The following is a 21,407-nucleotide window of genomic DNA, read 5'->3' as shown; positions in this document are numbered from 1 at the left end:
GAGGGAGAGGAGAGAGGGAAGAGGAAGAAGAGGAGGAGAGAGACAGAGAGAGAGAGAGAGAGAGAGAGAGAGAGAGAGAGAGAGAGAGAGAGAGAGAATGAATGTGTTTTCATTGCTAGAATTACCAAACAATAGAATCATAATGGAGGTTCTTCAAACAACTAAAATTGCATCTACCATATGACCTAGGTAATAACACTCCTGGGTATTTACAAAAAGGATTTTAATTCATTATATTAGAGACATATTTACGTGTCAGTGTTGATTGTAGCACACTTGTACTTGGCTCTCATATTGCATAACCAGAATCTATTTAGGGTTTTCTTGAGGAACAGAACTGAGAGAATGAATCTGTCTGTCTGTCTGTCTGTAGAAAGGAGGGACTACCAGGCTGTGTCTTAGCTCGTCCAAAAATGGCTGTCTAGCACCAGACATTCCAAGAGTCCGTTAGTTTTTCAGTCCATGAGGCTGTCTCAGCTGGTCTCTGGTATACTCAGTCTAGATTCCCAAAGCAATGGTCTCTAATGTCAGTGAAGGAATGGACTTGCCAGCAAGAGCAAGGGAAAGCAACCAAAGAGCATAGGGCTTTCTTCTTCCACATTCCTTACATAGGCTGCCACCAGATGGGTGCCCAAATTAAAGGCGGAGATTCCTACCTAAAAAGGCCCAGATTAATGTTGGCTATTTATACTTCAAATGATTTAATATATTTTAATTTTAAAAAACCTCACTGGTGTACCCAATAAATTAGATTTTAGTTAACTCTAGATGTAGCCTGGTTGACACCAAAAATAGCCATTGCAACAGTTCACGGCAGCTACATTAGGGAAATAGCATGCATGTCAACAACATAGAAGGTACATTAGGGAAATAACATGCGTGTCGACAACATAATAGGGGAGAAAGAAAATGGGATGTGTGAACACAATAGGAAATTATTTATTCATAAAAATAAAACTATACTGTTTGCAGGAAAACAAAATAGTGGAGATTATCATATAAATTAACCAGGCTCAAGTTAACTGTATTTTCCTTAATAACTGGGTCCTAGATTATACCAGAAAAATGAAATCCTGGATGTATGTGTTTTGTGAACTTGAACAGAAATCTTTGTAGTAGAAAAATGATTAATAAGGGCTGTGATGAGAGGTGAGAAATATGCAGATCTATGAAAATGGAGGGAAAGTGTGCTCAATATTCAGTATGTACTTCAAGATATACCATGTCCAGTGAATGAAAAACTTAAGAATAATTTTAATACAACTATAGCATATTTTCAATTGATTTACTATTAAGTCTATTTCCTAAGTTCTATTTCATATATAATAGGATAAAAATTAAATTATCAATGTTAACAGAAACATCACAATACAATTATGTTAACAGTTAGGTTAGATTAGTTAGTTAGGTTAGGTTAGTTAGGTTAGTAACATTAGGTAGTTTACTAACTATGCAAATACATGTGGATATATTTTGTCTATCATTCTATAAATACTTAATCTTCTATATTCCTGTCATTCTCTCTTTGTTCCAGTCCTGGAGCTGAAGGCAAGGCCAGGATTTCTGAAGGACAGTGGGTAGGAGCTGTTAATAACCTGTCCTCATTGACAGGTTGGATCTTCATCTGGTAAAGCTGGGAAAGGATGTTGGACTGTTCTAGGCTTGAAGGTGGCAATCCCAGGGACGTCTCCATTTCCACATCTCAGAAAGAGTCAAGGATGAAGTCAGTGCCTGGACAGTAAGATGCTCCCCTGCCCCAGTTCTTATAGCACCACAGCAGTCAGCACCCACATCAGTGGGAGGGCATTCGTAGGAGCCCTGCTTGAGCAACACGGTAGCACCACTGTTGGCAGACAGGTGATGACTGCTCTATTTCCGCTGGCCATGCTGTGTTATGTTTTCTCAGATACTTTTTTGTTCTTTGGTTTTGTGAGGTGCGTGGGGGCATAGCCTCCATGGTTAGGTTGCAGAATTTTCTCGATATCTGTTCCTTACTTGCCTTCCCACTTGTCTTTGATTCAGTACCTCTCATTTCCTAGGAAGTTTACTATAAGGCAGGTTGTCTGGTCCATAAATTCCAAGAGCTTACCTGCCACTGCCAACTTCTTTCAGTTTAAGGCGTTACTCACAAGGTCTGGATGCCTGACTTTTTAGGTGGGTTTAGGTATCCACAGTTTGGTATTCCTGCAATGAAAGCTTTTCAACAACTGAGCCTTTTCTCTAGCCCCATATTTCACAGATTTCTTATAAGTGATATGAAAACTGATTTAAGAAATAAAAATATTTTGACTTGGGTGTGAATCAGTAGTAGAAAATATGTCTATATGATCTTGTGTCCTTGGTTACCTCTGAAGTACCAAAACAGATGAAAGAATTAAAAAAAGATGAGCAACTTTAGCCAAGTTAGCAATGGTACCTGGACTGCACCAGCCTCCCCTTGTAAAATTTTAAGTGTAAGAAAATTCCAGAACAGGTACTGGGAATCTGGGAATAGTACTTCTTCCAGGAAAAATTCGGAGTTGCGTTGCTCTGGAGAAAGATTTTACTTACCTCTTGGAAAATCCAGTGTTGACTAAAACAAAGTCATTATTGTCTTCTATACCCAAGAGCAATAAACCAGGAAGGAGTTGATCCCAGTGTGTTGGTGCATGGAACTGACTATCTTGGGTAATTAATTGCATGCATGTCTGTTGTGTGCTCCATGGATATCATTTAATTCAGGATGAACACCTCTCACATTGACCTTGCGGTCTTTCTCATGACAGTCTGAAGGTAGGTATGGAAAGCCAGAGCTGGACCTAATCTGTCAAGACTCTCCTTCTACCCTTGTGCCACGACTGAAAGTTAGACTTCAGTCTCCTTAAGTGCTTATCCCACTCCTTCCTTCCTGGCTCTGTACTTACTGGGAAGACTGGTGTGTGGCATAGCTTAAGCAGATGCGAAATAGGAGAAGACAGATGTGGAGAGTGGCATTTGGACATTCCTTGGCTGAGTCACCTTTAGCACCATTACCATCTCTGGTTGGGGACCAGAGGCCTGACTCGCGGGGTAGAGGACAGAGCCACAGACCTGTAGACACTGGCACTGTCTGAGTTCTCCAGCTATCAGAGGGCCCAGAATGTTGTGCATAGAGTAATAAACCTGGCTTCTCTTCTGGTAGGAAGGTGTCAGTGTCCTTTGCACCTGTGGTGGTATGGCCTGGATGAAGCTGGCTGACAGTGTTTGATAGAAGGGGACTATGATATTGTGATCTAACATTTTATCACACTGGGATGCCACAGACAGGTAGGAGAGTGCAGTGTCCTGTTCAATGATAGTCACATTGAATTCCAGAAGTGTGTTTTCTCATGTCTGTGCTTCTTGTGAGATCCCACTTGAGAGTGCCTGGATAGGAGAGTGCTAAGATGGAGTTCTGTCCATAGACAGTCAGCATTGTTTCATGGCTGTGCCAGCACATAGAATAAGGTAGGCATTGTCAGTGAGCAGTAAGAAAGGAGTGCTTGTGACTGATGACAGGAGCCATGCTGAACTCACAACTGGGATGGAGACCCTGGGAAAGATTCACACTTTCCTGCTGTGTGCATAGAGTTGCTCAGCACAAGCATGGGGAGCTGCAGGGCACTTTCTATTCCAAAGAAAGGTATGCTTTAGAAATTCTCTATAGGGAGGAAGAGGGCAGTAGGAAATGGTGAGATTGATGCTTTCTAGCTTCCCGTGGGGAGTAGTGCTATCTCCAATTTGTACTGTCTGGAATTGTCTAAGACTTTATTTTTCAGTTTTCTAGCCACTTGTGATGGTTTGTATATGATTGGCCCAGGGAGTGCCACTATTAGGAGGTATGGCCTTGTTGGAGTAGGTGTGTCACACTGGGTGTGGGCTTAAGGTCCTCACCCTAGCTGTCTGGAAGTCTGTATTCCACTAGGAGCCTTCAAGTGAAGATGTAGAACTCTTGGCTCTACCTGCATCATGCCTGCCTAGTGCTGCCCTGCTCCCACCTTGATAATAATAGATTGAACCTCTGAACCTGTAAGCCAGCCCCAATTAAATGTTGTCTTTAGAAGAGTTGCCTTGGTCATGGTGTCTGTTCACACCAGTAAAACCCTAACTAAGACAGAAGTTGTTACCAGGAGTGGGATATTGCTGTGATAGGCTTGACCATGCTTTTGTTTGGAAGACTGTGGATTTTGGGATTTTGGATTTGGAAAGCAGTGGAATGTTTTAAATGGGGCTTAGTGCGCTATCCTAGTAGGAACATGGAAGACTTTGTTACTGAGAATGACTTGAATTTTGCAGACATGGTCCAAGAGCTTTCACTGGAGAATTTCAGTATGTGGCCTAGAGACTGTTTTGTGTTATTTTGGTAAAGAATGTGGCTACTTTTTGCAACTTGTCTAAAAAGTGTGCCTGAGGCTAAGGTGAAAAGACTCAGATTAATTTCATTGACAAAGCAAGGCTCAGAAATGCCCATCATAGACTTTGTTCTCTGGTTAAATCCTATGGAATGCATTTTTAAACAAGTGTAGCAAGCTGAAAAAGGAAAAAATACAAAATATATGGTTGAAGTATTAAAGGGGCGCAAGGAAGTGAGATGGAGCCTTATCCTGTGTTCTAGGAGATATCAGATTAAGAGAGTGGGACTTCGCGGCATACTCAGCTAAGTTTAGATCCAGGTGTGGTAGGATACACCATGAGAGGCATGTAGATCTTTGAGGTCAAAGAAAGTCTACAGAGTAAGATCCGGAACAGAAGGAGTCTGAAAAAAGAAAGCTGGTGGTAATGTAATATCACAAGGGAGGCAAGTTCCAGCCCCAGGAAGCAACAGAATCCAGCAGCTTTGGTTATTTCTGGCAGCTTTGGGGAGAAAGGATACTACTGGGACAATTGATGCTGGTTAGCTGGTGCTATGAAATTAGCAGTGATTAAGAAGAGACCAATGTCATTGAGGTAGAATCTTCTGGGAAGTGTTTTCTGAGAGCACAAAGAAGCTGTGTTCCAGAGATAGCCAAGATTTAAACATATACTAAAACTAAGGAAAGACGTGATCAAAACAAATGTTTTAAAATTCGGTTCCTTACCTGGCACAGTTGGTGGTTGTGTGAGTAACAATAATCCACAGGAGAATGAAGCAGGAGATGGTCACATTTGTCTGCTCTGCTGACCAAACCATGTAGCCGAAAGGAAGGGATAAAGGACCAACATTGTGACTGTGTTGAAATGTAGGGCTGAGGACATTGAATACACCTTGTCAGAAATTATGAATGCTGTCTCTTCTGGTCCTTTTCCCCCACTGTTCTGGTCCATATTGGACTGTCCATCTCTCTTATTTTTATCCACTCTTTCTAGCCTTTGATCCTTGAACCAACTTGACCTTGCATCCTTCCTCTAGTGGGTGATATCACTGTGAACATCCAGAAACAGTAGTCTCCATTTTATTAAGCACATGCGTGTAAAGTGGGTTCTGCCCTCATAAGTAAACAACAGAAGGGCTGCATGCATCCCCTCTCAGCATTTGCTGCTGTTCTCTTGTCAATATTCTATTACCTCTGGAATTTCACTCTCCTCTTTCATTTACCTGAGATAGGTTTGCCTCTGTAGCTCAAATTGTTCAGGAATTTACAGTGAATGCTCCTCGGGCGTCAAACTCGTGGAGATTCTTTTTGTCTCTGGCTCCTTGTTTTTAGTATCATGGTTGTACACTACCTAGTCTGGCTACCTTCTGTCTTTGTCCCCATGTGAAAGGAGTGTGGCAGTTACTGTAACTTCTTCCTCCTTATAACAGTTTCTATAGCATTTTGGGCTTTGAGCATTCTCTGCCATGCTTGTGCCTGAGACCCATCTAAAGAGAGAGTGAGAGTGGAACAGCTGGAAAACAAAGAAGGTATTAGTTGGTTCTGGGTGCTGTGTTATATGAAAAAAGCAATGTAGGTATTTTGGCTTATTTGTGAGTAAAAGACAAACCCTTTCCCTATCTCAGTGTATCTTTTCTTTGTTGAATCCTTGTGTGATTTAGTATCAGGCCGACTGTGGCCCCATAGAAAGGGTTTAGCAATGTTCCCCCTGTTTCTATGTTCTGGAATAGGTGAGAAGTATTGATGTTAGGTCTTCTTTGAAAGTCTGGAGTAATTCTACACTAAAACCATTTGGTCCTTGACTTTTTGTGATTAGGAGAGTTTTATTGACTGCTTCTATTATTGTAGGGATTATAAGACTGTTTAGATTGTTTACCTGGTCTTGATTTAACTTTGGTAAATGGAATCATTCCAGAAAATTTTTCATTTCATTTAGATTTTCCAGTTTTGTGGAGTACAGGTTTTGAGAGAGAGAGAGAGTGATACTTTGGATGTCCTCAGTCTCTGTTGATATGGTTCCCCTTTTGTATTTTGTTAATTTGGTTATTGTTTCTCTGCCTTTTAGTTCCTTTGGCTGATGGTTTGTTCATTTGCTGTTTTCCTCAAGGGTCCAGCTGTTGGTTTAGTTGCTTCTTTGCCCTGAGTTTGATTATTTTGTTCTATCTACTCCTCTTGCCTGTGCTTGCTTCATTTTGTTCCATGGCATTCAGGTTTGATATTATGAGATCGTTCCAGTTTATTTTTTCCATTAATTTACATCCTGATCGGACCCTGACATAGCGGCCACTTGTGAGGCTATGCCAGTGCCTGGCAAACACAGAAGTGGATGTTCACAGTCAGCTATTGGATGGAACACAGGGCCCCCAATGGAGGAGCTAGAGAAAGTACCCAAGGAGTTGTAGGGGGCTACAACCCTGTAGGTGGAACAACAATACGAACTAACCAGTACCCCCTGAGCTCGAGTCTCTAGCTGCATATGTAGCAGAAGATGGCCTAGTCAGCCATCGTTGGGAAGAGAGGCCCCTTGGTCTTGTAAACTTTATATGACCCAGCACAGGGGAAGACCAGGGCCAAGTAGTGGGAGTGGGTAGGGGAGCAGGGGCGGGGGTGGGGTATAGGGAACTTTCGGGATAGCATTTGAAATGTAAATAAAGAAAATAATAATAATAATAAAAATGTTTAAAAAAATTTACATCCTGATCACCATATTCCCTCTCCTCATAAGTCCTCCCTTATAAGATTCCTCCCCAGTGCCAACTTCCCATTCATCTCTGAGAAGGGGGTGGTCCCCCTTGGGCACCAACACTCCCTGGAATATCAACTCACTGTAGGAGTAGGCACATTCTCTCCCAGTGAAGCAAGATGTTCCAGTTGGGAGAACAGGATGCATACTCAGGCAACAGAATCAAGGTAAGATGGCTCCAGGTTTGGGGAGAGATGCATACAAACCAAGCAGTATATCTGCTTCATATGTATAGGAGGCCTCACTCCAGTTCTTGTATGTCCTTTGGCTAGTGGTTCAGTCCCTGGGAGCCCCAAAGAGTCCAAGGTAATCGACTTTGTTGGTCTTCTTATGGAGTCCATATGCCCTTTAGATTTCTCCATCCCTCCCCCAACCAACTCGATCACAAGACTTCCCATGCTCCCTCTAATGTTTGTCTGTTCTATCAACTGATGAGTGGAGTCTCTCAGAAGGCAATTATGCTAAGTTACTCTCTGAAAGCATAGCACAGTATTATTTTTTTGCATTTTTATTTCTTTATTTTATTTTTTAAATGCAAAATTTATTTTTTATTGGATATTTTCTTTATTTACATTTCCTGGTTTCCCTTCCTCCTGGAAACACCATATCACAACGTCCCTTTCCGTACTTCTATGAGGGTGTTCCTTCACTTGCCCACCTCCCCGCCTTCAATTCCTTTGCACTGGGGCATCTATCAAGCCTTCATAGGACCAAGGAGCTCTCCTTCCATTTATGCATGACAAGGCCATCCTCTGCTACATATGCAGCTGGAACCATGTGTACTCCTTTGTTGATAGCTTAGTCACTGGGAGTTTTGGGGGTCTGGTTGGTTGATATTATTCTTCCTGTGGGGTTGCAAAAGCCTTCAACTCCTTCAGTCCCTTCTCTAACTCCTCCATTGGGAACTGGTTATTCTTCATAGCACGGATTGCAAGTTGGGCCAATCATTGACTGGCCATTCCTCCACTCTCTGCTCCATCTTTATCCCTTCATTTTTTGTATGCAGGACAAATTTTGGGTCAAATGTTTTGTCAGTGGGATGGTATGATTGTCCTTTCACAGGTAGTCCTCCTTGCTACAAGTCTCTTTCACTTTGTGAGCACTTGGTGCTATGAGCTTTCCTCTTGGTTATGTTGTGCCTTCATATTTATTGAATTTTAGAAACTCTTTAATGTTTTCTTTACTTCTTCCTGTCCCAGTGGTCACTGAGTAGAAAGTTGTTCAGTTTCCATGAGTTTGTAGGCTTTCTGTTGTTTCTTTTCTTGTTGAAGTCCAGCTTTAATCCATGGTGATCTAATATGATGTAAGGAATTATTTCAATCTTTTTGTATCTGTTGACAAAGGCTTGCTTTATGACTAAGTATGTTGTCAGTTTTGGAGAAGGTTCCATGAGGTACTGAGAATATGGTACATTGTTTTGCATTGGGGTAAAATGTTCTATAAATATCTGTTAGGTCCACATGATTCATAACCTGTTAGCTTCATTATTCTCTGTTGACTTTGTTTTGATGATAACTTGTCGATTGTTGAGAGTGGGGTGTTGATGTCCCTCACTATTATTGTGTGATTTAAGGTTTAGTGATGTTTCTTTTATGACTGTAAATGCCCTTACATTTGGGGCATGTATTTTCAGAACTGGATTTTTTGATGAGTATGAAGCATCCTTCCCTGTGTCTTTTGATTATTTTTTATTGAAAGTCTACTTTATTAGATGCTAGAATGGCTCTCTAGCTCATTTCTTGGGTCTATCTGGTTGAAAAATTGTTTTAAGCCTTTACACTGAGGTAATGTCCATCTTTGTTGCTAAGACCTATTTCTTTTATACAACAGAATGGTGGATCCTGTCAATGCATCCACTCTGTTAGCCTGTTTCTTTTTACTGGGGATCAACTCCATGGATGTTGAGGGATATTAATAACCAATGATTGCTTCTTCATGTTATTTTGGTGCTGGTTGTGGTAGTCTCTCTCTCTCTCTCTCTCTCTCTCTCTCTCTCTCTCTCTCTCTCTCTCTCTCTCTGTGTGTGTGTGTGTGTGTGTGTGTTTCTCTTCTTTTGGTTTTACTGGTGTGAATTGTTACCACAAGTTTGGGGATGCTATGTCTTCATTTTTCATCCTCGAATTCTAGTAATTCTTTAATGTCTTTCTTTGTTGCCTGTGCCCTGGACAGATGTCCATCCAACCCTAACTGCTCTTGGGGGTTGGGGGTGATTGGCATAGGGTCAACAACACAGACTCCAGGAGAAGATGAAAAAGGCTGCAAGAAAGAATCTATTCTAAACAACAGTGCCTGATTGCCTGGCATTATTTGCACCAGCAGTCTTTTCTCTCTCAGGCAATCCTCAATTGGGTCCTCTTGCAGGAATGCTGGTGCCACAGGTAGTACTCAATTATGTCCTCCTGCAGGAGATGGCTTTTGCAGCTGCATGGACCCCAGCATTTACATAGAGGCAGTCTTGCTATTCCTGATACATATAACCCATTTGTTTTTAGATTTTGAAAGCCTAGTGAGAGCCAGGGTGCCACTGCCTTGACATTGTTTACCCTACATCAGAGGATTCCCAGTATACTGGACTGTACCTGTCTTAGGTTGTCCTGTTTTCCAGGATTGACTTCCAGCCCTCAAAGAGATATCACTCCAGAGGTATGTCACACAAGGAGGAGATGAGGAACAGCCTAAATGATGGTCTCACAGATCTCTGCCATTTATGCTTTGATCACTTCCTTGCGGTGAGGGGGGGTTGCACAATCAGGATTTTTGGGAGCCATGAGCACCTGGAGGGTCACCTTATTTATTGAATGCTGTCTGGATATATGCTGTGTGAGATGCTTAAAATAATTATTAGTATGACCATCCCTCCCACCATAGCATAAGTGGCAATCCATGAGGAGTCAAACAGCTATTGTCTCACACTTTTCCCAAGAATCCGGCATCTAGTGAAAGCACAGATACCCTTGTTGTATTGAGGTTGGCTATGTCCTCCCTTAACAGCACAGAATAGTTAAGGAGTTTATTTGGCCAGGTATCTTTAAGATACTGAGCCAACTGTTTTAGGGCTTCAGTGGTATTATGTACCTGGTAAGGGGGTAGACAGGTTGTGTGATACCTGGGGTCACATGCCAATAGAGACATGTCCCTAACAAGGGCCAACTCTTCTGCCATTAAGTCAATAGGTTGTTGTAAAATGTGGATGGCTTGATAAATATGTTGATTTAGTACCTCCTCTGCCTGCAGTGCCCCAGCTGATCTAGAGACTACAGCATTGATAGTCTCTGCTGTAGTGGCTGTCTGGGTCAAAGCAACAGCAATTGCCCCAGAAATGCCTACAATGATGCCTTCAATGATGGCAGCTGTAATACCAAAATCCCACTTTCCCTGGTATAGTGGTTATAAGTGAGTCTGGGTCATCAGAGTGATGGCATGAAGGTGGGTGGTATTTACCACATGCATCCAAATAGCGGCTTGTTCCCTCCTCAGGATAGCTATCGTTGGATCCCCATCCAGCAGGCAGTCAGGAGATATTCCTCATTAAAGTCGTCAAGGCTGTCTCTGACATTGGAGGTATTAATGGCCAGAAAGTAAGGGGGGCAGACACACACTGGGGTGTCTTTCCAGCCAACCTGGTTGCCAATGGTAACATTCACTGGGGTTGTCCCAGTCCACATTTTCACTGACCAGTTTATGTGGAAGTATGTTCCATTAAAGAAACCTTTTAGGAGAGTAAGGGAGTGTAAATCAGGACAATTAGAGGGGTTACATAAATCCCAGTTGCTCATAATGGGATCATATCAGAATCTAGTGGGATCCCTGTTAACATGGGGAGTAATATTGGAAGCATCATGTAAGATAAACCTCCACATACCGAATGTGAGGTTAGATGACAATATTGCATAGTCCCCAGCGAATTTTACACCTAGTACAGGCTGGCAGTGCTCCCAGGGGATAGGAAGTCCCATGAAAGTGGGTATTTGAGGGACCCTTGGACAGCAAGGCAGGGGTGGATGGGATATGTTTGGGGATCCTTTGGGGATTTGTAATCAGTAAGGGGAACATGAAGTTCCATGCCGAACATGGTACTATAAGTTAGATTACCATGAAAGTCCCCATAAATCACGCCAGGGGTAAGCTGGGGGTACTTCTGATGGGACCAGAGTGGAAGGGCTAGTGAGGGAGGGACCTTGGACAGTGGCACTAGGGAATGGCTTGGATCCTCTCAGCTAGACAGCTGGAGCAGAGGCGCCCTCATCTTTGTCACTAAAATCAACCTGTTTGCCGAGAAAGTGGGATGGGGTCAGTAATGAGAAGGTGAATATTATCCTGATCCTGGCAGTGTTTGCTATAGGCAGCCATCACTTCCTCTGGGAAGAATTCTTAAGACTGGTGATGACTGTAAGAAGGATGGGGACAAAGAACAAAGGAGGGATAATCCCAGACTGTACCTCATGCTTATGGGCAAGGAAGAGAACCTGAATCCAAGAATGGTCCCACATGTTCTCCAGAGATATCCAAAGGGCCAATATGGCAGCCTCCTCCCAAAATTGGTCCAGGTCGTGAGTCTTAACTTTGAGACAAGTAACCAGAAGAGTTTTCAGAGCCCTAATCTGGGGTCCCTTGATGGTAGAAGGGGAGAACCCATGATGACAAGCACAAAAGAAACAAATGGTGAACATATGTGACAAATATGACAGAAGTGCTGAAAGCCATGGTGTACTAAGCAGGGGACTCCCCCCAGGTGTAGCTCAAAGGCCGTATGCCTGGATGGTGTACCCAAGGAAGGAAAAGGCATTCAGGAGCCAATCTCTGGTACCATAACATGGAAAATCAGTCCCTATATCAGGTGCCAGGACAAATACAGACCAAAAGTGAAAAACAGGCAAAGACAAAGAAGACAGAAAAGATGGAACCACAGTAAGACCACCCAAACACAGAGAAGGGCAACAATGGCCACTGCACACTCACTGCGTGCTGGCTACATGCTTGCCACAGCATGCTCACTCAAAAACAAAGAAAAACAAAAAGATGGCCACTGCAAGCTTACTGCATGCTCACCTCATGCTCGCCTCATGCTTCCCTCATGCTTGCCTCATGCTCGCCTCATGCTCGCCTCATGCTTACCTCATACTTGCCTCACACTCATTGCATGCTCACCTCATGCTCACTCTTGAGCAGAACTGAGACCAAAAGCGAGATTGCTGGGGTGGACAGAAAAGACAAAGTAGACAGAAATGAGGAACAAGCCCTCACCTTCACAAAACCCACAACATAAAACACTAAGGGGACAAGTCACTGAAGAAGCAACCAAAGGGGGCACAACAGCAGCACAGTGAGAAGAGCAGGTCAGGCCAAATCAAGAGCACAGTCCTCGCAGCAACAGGCAAAAATGAGCCCCCCAGAAAAGGAGGTTTGCAAGCAGCCACAAAATGAGAATAATGAAGTAGTCCATTGACCACGTTGGGCACCAGATATTGCCTGTGCTCTGGACAGCTCTCTGCCGACCCTACATGCTCTTGGGGGTTGGGGGCAATTGGCACAGAGTCAACAACATAGACTATAGGAGAAGATGAGAAATGTTGCAGCAAGCTCATCTGAGTGCTGTTGCAAGCTCCTTTAATACCCTCCACCCATGCCCCATTTGGTCCCAAGAAAGTATCTATTCTAAACAGCAGTTCCAGATTGCCTGGCATTATTTGCACCAGCAATCCTTGTTCTCTCAGGTAGTCCTCGATTAGGTCCTTCCACAGGAATGCTGGTGTCACAGACAGTCATTGATTAGGTCCTCCTGCAGGAGATGGCATTTGAGCTGCACAGCCCCCAGTGTTTACATAGGAACAGTCCTGCCATTCCTGCTACATTTCTTTCTTCCTGTTTTGATGAATTTTTTCATTCATTTGAGAGGTGTTAAGTTTCCATGAGTTTTTAAGTTCTCTGTTGTTTCTGTTGTTGTTTATATCTATCTTTAATCTGTGGCAGTCTAATGGGATACACGGGGTTCTTTGAGTTGCTTTGACTCCGAGTATGTGGTTAAGTTTGGAAAATGGTCCATGAGGCACAGAGAAGAAGGTATATCCTTTTGTGTTTTGGTGAAATGTCCCATAAATATATGTTGGATCCATTTCTTTTATTATATTTGTTATCTCAAACATTTCTCTATTTAGCTTTCGTCTGGATGACCTGTATAGTGATGAGTGTGGAATTGAAGTCCCCCACTATCAGTATATGAGGGTCAATATTTGATATAAGTTGTACTAGTTTCCCTTCCTTCCTTCCTTCCTTCCTTCCTTCCTTCCTTCCTTCCTTCCTTCCTTCCTTCCTTCCTTCCTTCCTTCCTTTCTTTCTTTCTTTCTTTCTTTATTTATTTCTTTATTTCTTTTACATTTGTATCATGACCCACCCCGTCCCTCTCCTCCTTCAAGTCCCACCCTTACAGATCTCTCTATCCATCAACTCAGAGAAGGGGAAGCTCCTCTTGGGTACCACCCCATCCTGGAGCATCTAGTCCCAATAGGACAAAGAGCATCCTCTCTCACTGAGACCTGACTAGGCAGTCTAGCTAGGGGAAGGATATTCAGCAGCAGGCAAGAGAGTCACAAACAGGCTCTGCTCCAATTGTTACAGGATCCACATGAAGACCAACCTATACATCTGCTACAAATGTGAATGTAGCCTAAGTCTAGTTCCTGCATGTTGTTGTTGTTGTTGTTGTTTTAATGGTTTAGATGCTGTGAGCCTCCACAGGTTCAGGTTATTTAACACTGTAGGTATTCTTGTGGTAGTTTTGACCCCTCTGGTTCACTCAATTCTATCCTCCACTCTTCCACAAGACTCCTGGAGCACCTCCTTATATTTGGATTTGTTCTCTGATTCTGTTACCATCTGGTTCTGGATGAAGCCTCTCAGGAGACAGTTGTGCTATGCTCTTGCCTGCAAGTATAGTAGAGTATCATCAATAGTGTAACTGATTGGCTTTTTATATAGGATGGGTCTCAATTTGAGTCAGTCATGTTCATCAATTCCCTTAATCTCTCCTCCAATTTAATTCCTATACATTTGTATGCAGGGAAAATTTTGGGATGAAGCTTTTGTGGATGGGTTTATGTCCCACTACCTGCACTGGATTTCCTGCCAGGCTACAGGAGATGTCCACTTCAGTCTCCATATCCCCTGTTGGTAAGAGTCTCATCTAGGATCACCTCCATAGACTCCCTGAACCTCCCTCATCCCAGGTCTCCAGCTACTCCCACAGATGTCCATCAATTGCTGTTCTCACACATAGCCCTCCCCCACACCCTCTCTCCTCACAATTGACCCCTGTCCACATTCCCACCTCACCCTCTCTTCTACCCAGTCATCTGTCCATCTATCTTTGATGATTATTTGTTCCCCTTCTGAGTGAGATTCATGGTAATTCTTCTTTGGAACTTATTACTTAGTTTCTTCAGTTCTGTGCATTGTAGCATGGTTATCCTGTAATATATGAATAATATCCACTTTACAGTGACTACATACCATACATGTTTTTTGTTGTTTTGATTTTTCTTTTCTGTTTTTTTTTTTGGGGGGGGGTGTCTGGGTTTCATCACTGAGAATTTTCTTTCTCTCTTTTTAAATTGTGCACTCTATGTTTTATTAGATACTTTATTTACATTTCAAATGTTTCCCCTTTGCTGGTTTCCCCTCCAAAAGCCTCCAATCCCATCGCCACTCCCCCTGCTCACTAACCCACCACTCCTGCTTCCCTGTCCTGGAACTCCCCTACACTGGGGCATTGAGCCTTAACAGGACCAAGAGCCTCACCTCCCATTGGTGACCAACAAGGCCATCCTCTGCTACATTTGTGGCTGTAGCCATGAGTCCCTCTATGTGTACTCTTTGGTTGGTGGTTTAGTCCCTGGGAGCTCTGGGGGTACTGGTTGGTTCATATTGTTGTTCCTCCTATGGGGCTGCAAAACCCTTCAGCTCCTTGGATCCTTTCTCTAGCTCCTCCACTGGGGACCCTGTGCTCAGTCCAATGGTTGGCTGAGAGTATCCATCTATATATTTGTCAGGCACTGGCAGAGCCTCCCAGGAGACAGCTATATTAATTAGGCTCCTTTCTGCAAGCACTTGTTGCCATCCACAATAGTGTCTGAGTTTGTTGACTATATATTGGATATATCCCCAGGTGGGGCAGCCCATGGATGGCCTTTCCTTCAGTCTATGCTCCACAATTTGTCTCTGTATCGCTTCCCATGGGTATTATGTTCACCTCTTCTAAGAAAGATCGAAGTATCCACACTTTGATCTTTCTTCTTCTTGAGCTTCATGTGGTCTGTGAATTGTATTTTAGGTATTCCAAGCTTCTGGGCTAATATCCACTTATCAGTGAGTGCATACTATGTGTGTTCTTTTTCTTTTTTCAGTTTTTTTTATGTATTATTATTTTCTTTATTTACATTTCAAATGCTATTCTGAAAGTTCCCTATACCCCCCTGCACCCCTGCTCCCCTGCCCACCCACTCCCACTACTTGGCCCTGGTCTTCCCCTGTGCTGGGTCATATAAAGTTTACAAGACCAAGGGGCCTCTCTTCCCAATGATGGCCGATTAGGCCATNTTCTGCTACATATGCAGCTAGAGACAGGAGCTCAGGGGGTACTGGTTAGTTCATATTGTTGTTGCACCTACAGGGTTGCAGCCCCCTACAGCTCCTTGGGTACTTTCTCTAGCTCCTCCATTGGGGGCCCTGTGTTCCATACAATAGCTGACTGTGAGCATCCACTTCTGTGTTTGCCAGGCACTGGCTTAGCCTCATAAGAGGCCGCTATATGAGGGTCCTTTCAGCAGAATCTTGCTGGCATGTGCATTAGTATCTGGGTTTGTTCTTTTGTGATTGGGTTACCTCACTCAGGATGATGTTTAGTTCCATCCACTTGCCTAAGAATTTTATAAATTGGTTGTTTTTAATGGCTGTTTAGAACTCCATTGTGTAAATGTACCATATTTTCTGTATCCATTCCTCTGATTAGGGACATCTGGGTTCTTTNCAGCTTCTGACTATTATAAATAAGGCTGCTATGAACATAGTGGAGCATGTGTCCTTATTACCAGTTGGAACATCTTCTGGGTATATACCTAGAAGAGGTATTGCTGGATCTTCCTGTAGTACTATGTCCAATTTTCTGAGGAACCGCCAGACTGATTTCCAGAGTGGTTGTACAAGCTTGCAATCCCACAGGCAATAGAGGAGTGTTCTTCTTTCTCCACATCCTTGCCAGCATCTGCTGTCACCTGAGGTTTTTATCTTAGCCATTTTGACTGGTGTGAGGTAGAATCTCAGGGTTGTTTTGATTTGCATTTCCCTGATCACTAAGAACTTTGACCATTTCTTTAAGTGTCTCACAGCCATTTGAGATTCCTGTTGTGAATTCTTTGTTTAGTTCTATACCCCATTGTTCGGTTTTTTTTGGGGGGTTAGATTCTTGAATTCTTTATAAATTTTGGATATTAACCCTCTATTGGATATGAAGCTAGTGAAGATTCCCCCCCCCAATCTATAAGTTGCCAATTTGTCCTATTAACTATGTCCTTTGCCATACAGAAGCTTTTCAGTATCATGATTTACCATATATCAATTCTTGATCTTAGAGCATGAGCCATTGGAGTTCTGTGTAGGAAATTTCCCCCTGTGCCAATGAGTTGGAGTTTCTTTCCCACTTCCTCTTCTATTAGATTCAGTGAGGTCCTTGATCCGCTTTGACTTGAGCTTTCTGCAAGGTGACAAATATGGATCTATTTTTATTTTTCCACATATCAACTGCCAGTTATACCAGCACCATTTATTGAAGATGCTTTCTTTTTACCACTGTATATTTTGGCTTCTTTGTCAAAGATCAAGTGTCCATATGTGTTTAGTTTTATTTCTGAGTCTTTTGATTCTATTTCCTTAATCAACCTTGTCTTAGTCAGGGTTTCTATTCTTGCACAGATATCATGACCAAGAAGCAAGTTGGGGAGGAAAGGGTTTATTTGGCTTACATTTCCATACTGCTCTTGATCACCAAAGGATGCAGGACTGGAACTCAAGCAGGTCAGAAAGCAGGAGCTGATGCAGAGGCCATGGAGGGATGTTCTTTACTGGCTTGCCTCTCCTGGCTTGCTCAGCCTGCTCTCTTATAGAACCAAGAATACCAGCCCAGAGATGGTCCCACACACAAGGGGCCCTCCCCTCTTGGTCACTAATTGAGAAAATGCCCTGCAGCTGGATCTCATGGAGGCATTTCCCCAACTGAAGCTCCTTTCTCTGTGATAACTCCAGCTGTGTCAAGTTGACACAAAATTAGCCAGTACAAACCTGCCGTCTCTGTACCAATACCATGCAATTTTTATCACTAATTCTCTGTAGCACAGCTTGAGGTCAGGAAGGGTGATTACCTTAGAAGTTCTTTTATTGTTGAGAATTGTTTTCACTATCATGGATTTTTTTTTCCTTTTTCCATATGAAATTGAGTATTGGTCTTTCCAGGCCTTTGAAGAGTCGTGTTGGAATTTTGATGGGGATTGTGTTGAATCTGTAGATTGCTTTTGGTAGTAATTTCATTTTTACTATGTTAATCCTACCAATCCATGAGCATGGGAGATCTCTTCATTTTCCGAGGACTCTTCAATTTCTTTGAGAGACTTGAAGTTCTTGTTATAGAAATCTTTCACTTGTATTTTTAGAGTTACCTCAAGATGTTTTATATATTATTTGTAACTATTGTGAAGAGTGTTGTTTCCCTATTTTCTTTCTTTGCCCATTTATCATTTGTATAAAGGAGGGCTACTGATTTGTTTGAATTAATTTTATATACAGTCACTTTGATGAAGTTGTTTGTCAGCTGTAGAAATTCTCTGGTAGAATTTTTGGGATCACTCATGTAAACTATCATATCATCTGTGTGGCTGTTCTTAGTGAGGTCTATCAAAGCCTGACTTGCAGGCAAAAAGTATGAAGTGTGTCTTGGACACTACTCAATCTCAACAACAGGTTAAAGCAATGCCTAATTACACACATTCATGGGGAATCTTTGTTGATCCCATCAGTTGAGAGGCCAGACTGGTTTACATTGTGATTTCAAGGCCAGTCCGGAGTACATAGCTGACCTTACCCTAACAGTAACAATAACAAACAAACAAAATCCCTGTTTTCTTCTGCTTCCCTGAGTACATGTTTGACCAAGTAAACAAACCAAGGTAGTTACCATTTTTATATACAGAATCTATTTCTTCCTTGAACTGCAGATTGAATCTGGACTTTATTTATTCAGAAAACAACCCCAGATGCTTAGCATCAAAGTTGAAGGTCTTTCTGCAACAATGCACATGCAGTAGCTACTCATTACTTGCCAAGCAGTTGATTTAAATTAACACATATACACTCTCATACATGTATGTGTGTGTGTGTGTGTGTATATATATATATATATATATATATATATATATATATATAATTAATCTTTCTAAACTGTTTTAAACAGTAGTTATTCCTAGTTATGTACTTAATAGAGTTGAAGCTAAGATATGCAAAGGCACTTGTTCTCTGATAAAAGGGCATGGCAGGGGTGTGAATCACTAGATCAGAGGCTTAATCTTTGCCATATCTCCTCTCTCCTCTAATACTGCTCCAGTTCTTGATTGCCCTTCCAGGCACAGGTCTTTTCTTCTCAAATACCGATGCTCTAGTTTTGTGATACTGCACCTTTACACGGGGAGGAGGTGAAAAGCCAGGTAGCAGAGGGAAATAGGCCCTTAATTAACAGCAGTTATCAGGGCAGGTAGTGGCTAGGTCCGATCAACGATTTGGTCCCACCTCTTGTAGTTCCTCTGTGAGAGGCCCCTGAAGAGAACACATAGATTCGATCTTGACATCTATTTCTAGCTAAGACACTGAGTCAGCCCATTCAGACTCCGGGCCTTGATTTCTTTCTTTCTTTCTTTCTTTTTTAAAGACCCACAATTTTGTTTTCAGAGATGATGCGATATTTCTTCCAATGTATTACAATGTCTGGAATTATCCCGGATGCTACTTCTTTTCAAACAATTTAAAGATTTTTTTTTATTTTACTCAGCACCGCACAATATTTGACCTCACCAAAAGTTCAAGTGACACATGGGAACAAATGGAGTTCTAGAACCACTTCCTATTTTCCCAGCAACTGAGTGGATACTCTGTGGACCCCTTCCATCACTTGAATCCATGTGACCTTGACTATATTACCTCTGCCTCTGCTTCATTTTGCTCCCCTGTAAAGCAAGGGTAGGGCTGTGGTGAAGACACTGAGAAAAGCTCAAGCTTGAAGAAATGGGGTTCAAACCCAAACATCCAAATGTTAAGTATGGCAGCCTGCCTATCAGCATCATGCTCTGAAAGAAGAGATCAGAAGAGAATGGTGGACGTCCTGGAGCTGGAATTCCAAGCAAATGTGAGCTGCCTGACATGGATGCTGGGAACCAAACTCTGGTCCTCCGCAAGAGTAGCAAGCCCTCTTAACAGTCAAGCCACCTACCTTTGCTGTGTCTTAAATAGCACAGTATAGGATTTAGACTTGTAATTTGTCGTAGGCAATAGCACAATATAGGATTTAGAGATGGAGTGTTGATATTAAAACTAGAATTTCTCTGAACTTATAAAAAAATGGCCCATCAAGAGAGGCTGTGCAATTTTTAGCTCAATAATTGGCTTCTCACAGAAGTAGAATATAAAACAAAAATGTGTGACATGCCTGAGATTGCTCATTTATGTTTTTTCACCTGGGGTTAATATTCTGCCATCTCAATCCCATGGGCCTTGATTTCTTTTGTGTACTAACTCAATTCCCTGAAAGTTGTCTTTTGATCCCTGATTCATTTCACAAACCAGCTTCCAGGTGCCTTTCCTCTATACTTTCATTTTGGCTTAATTCTGGTGTCTCTCATCCCAGTTACCCTACATTGTCGGCCACCTTCTGGAGACCTCTGACGATGTTTCCTCCAGGACTCACTCACTCTTTTCTCTTTCTTAGCCTTGTTTGGCAGCCTTCACCCACAAGAACTTTTTCTTGTTTAAATTTACACTGGGGGAAAAAAAATCCCTTATGCTCAAGAAACAACATAAACACGGTAAATAGACTTACTCTAGCCAGTTTCAGTGGACCGAAACCAGATTTCAGATATGGTACCTCGAGTCATGCCCTCCTGACACCGTCGTCGATGTGTGCATTTCTAACAGCACATGCACCTTAGGGTTATCTTCCGAGCTGAAGGAGGACGGGCTATGCAGGCCTGCACTCTGGTGAGTGGCATCTGTTTTCTGAGGCCCCTTTACTTTGCAGGTCAGGATTAATGAAGTATAGGGAGGAGGCAAGCTGGCATAGAGAGGATGAGAGGGAGATTGGGGAGGGCACAAGTGGGCCTGTGATACTGGCAATAACGGCTGTCGGATTCCTTTTGCATTCTGGGTTTGTTTATTTTTGTTTGTCGTGTTTATGTTTTTGCATAAAGGGCTTACTGGGTGGCCCTGGGTGGCCTAGAATTCATTCCCGAGATTATTAGTCAAATCTTTATGATGGACAAGGATTTACTTCTATTTCTGCTACTAAGTACTTTTATGACCTNATTTAGGGCTTGCTTTCTTATGAGTAAAAAATATGTAGGTTTAGCTGGTGTTGGACCAAGAAGGTAGTTTTGGGTAATTAGTATAGTAATTTTTTAGAGTTGTATTTTATTATGCTGAAGGTCATTACACAAAGTTCCTACCCTAAATTCCTAACTGTAGTACTAGTCATACCTCCTGAAGGCTATTAACCCATGTGATCTATCTTAGCTGAAGCTCAGATCCAGTCTCTAACAGAAGTCTTTAAGGGTTGAAATCTTAGTGGAAGACACTCCAGATGCAGTGCGGATCAAGGTGGCATCTTTCCAGATTTGCAGAGCAGAGCATTATTTGGTCTCTACTTATAAACTGTCCAGTGGGCATCCTGGAGTTCTAGGACTGTGTCTGGTTATCTCGGGTGATGCTTCTGGGTCCTGGTTATCAGATGTAGCCTTGGGTGTTGTGGAGTTTCTCGACTAAGCTGTTCTACAGTTTTTTTTTTACATTTTTTTAAAAACTATGTTCATTACAGCTGACTCTGATGGTCTCAGATCCTTTGATGGTTTGTTTGTTTTTCGAGACAGGGTTTCTCTGTGTAGTCCTGGCTGTCCTGGCTGTAGATCAGGCTGGCCTCGAACTCAGAAATCTGCCTGCCTCTGCCTCTGCCTCCCAAGTGCTGGGATTAAAGACATGCGCCACCAGGCCCGTCTGCCTTTGTTTTGTTTTGT

The 21,407-nt window shown here is 42.5% G+C and overlaps 1 pseudogene; it reads right to left on the bottom strand.

Moving 5' to 3' along the window:
• Positions 1 to 1,495: 1,495 nt before the first annotated feature.
• On the bottom strand, positions 1,496 to 5,167 carry LOC110333597 (annotated as a pseudogene).
• Between the last annotated feature and the right edge of the window lie 16,240 nt (positions 5,168 to 21,407).

Source organism: Mus pahari, chromosome 1 (assembly GCF_900095145.1).
Source record: "Mus pahari chromosome 1, PAHARI_EIJ_v1.1, whole genome shotgun sequence".
Classification (NCBI taxonomy): domain Eukaryota; kingdom Metazoa; phylum Chordata; class Mammalia; order Rodentia; family Muridae; genus Mus; species Mus pahari.
This window is presented reverse-complemented; position numbering and strand designations above follow the sequence as displayed.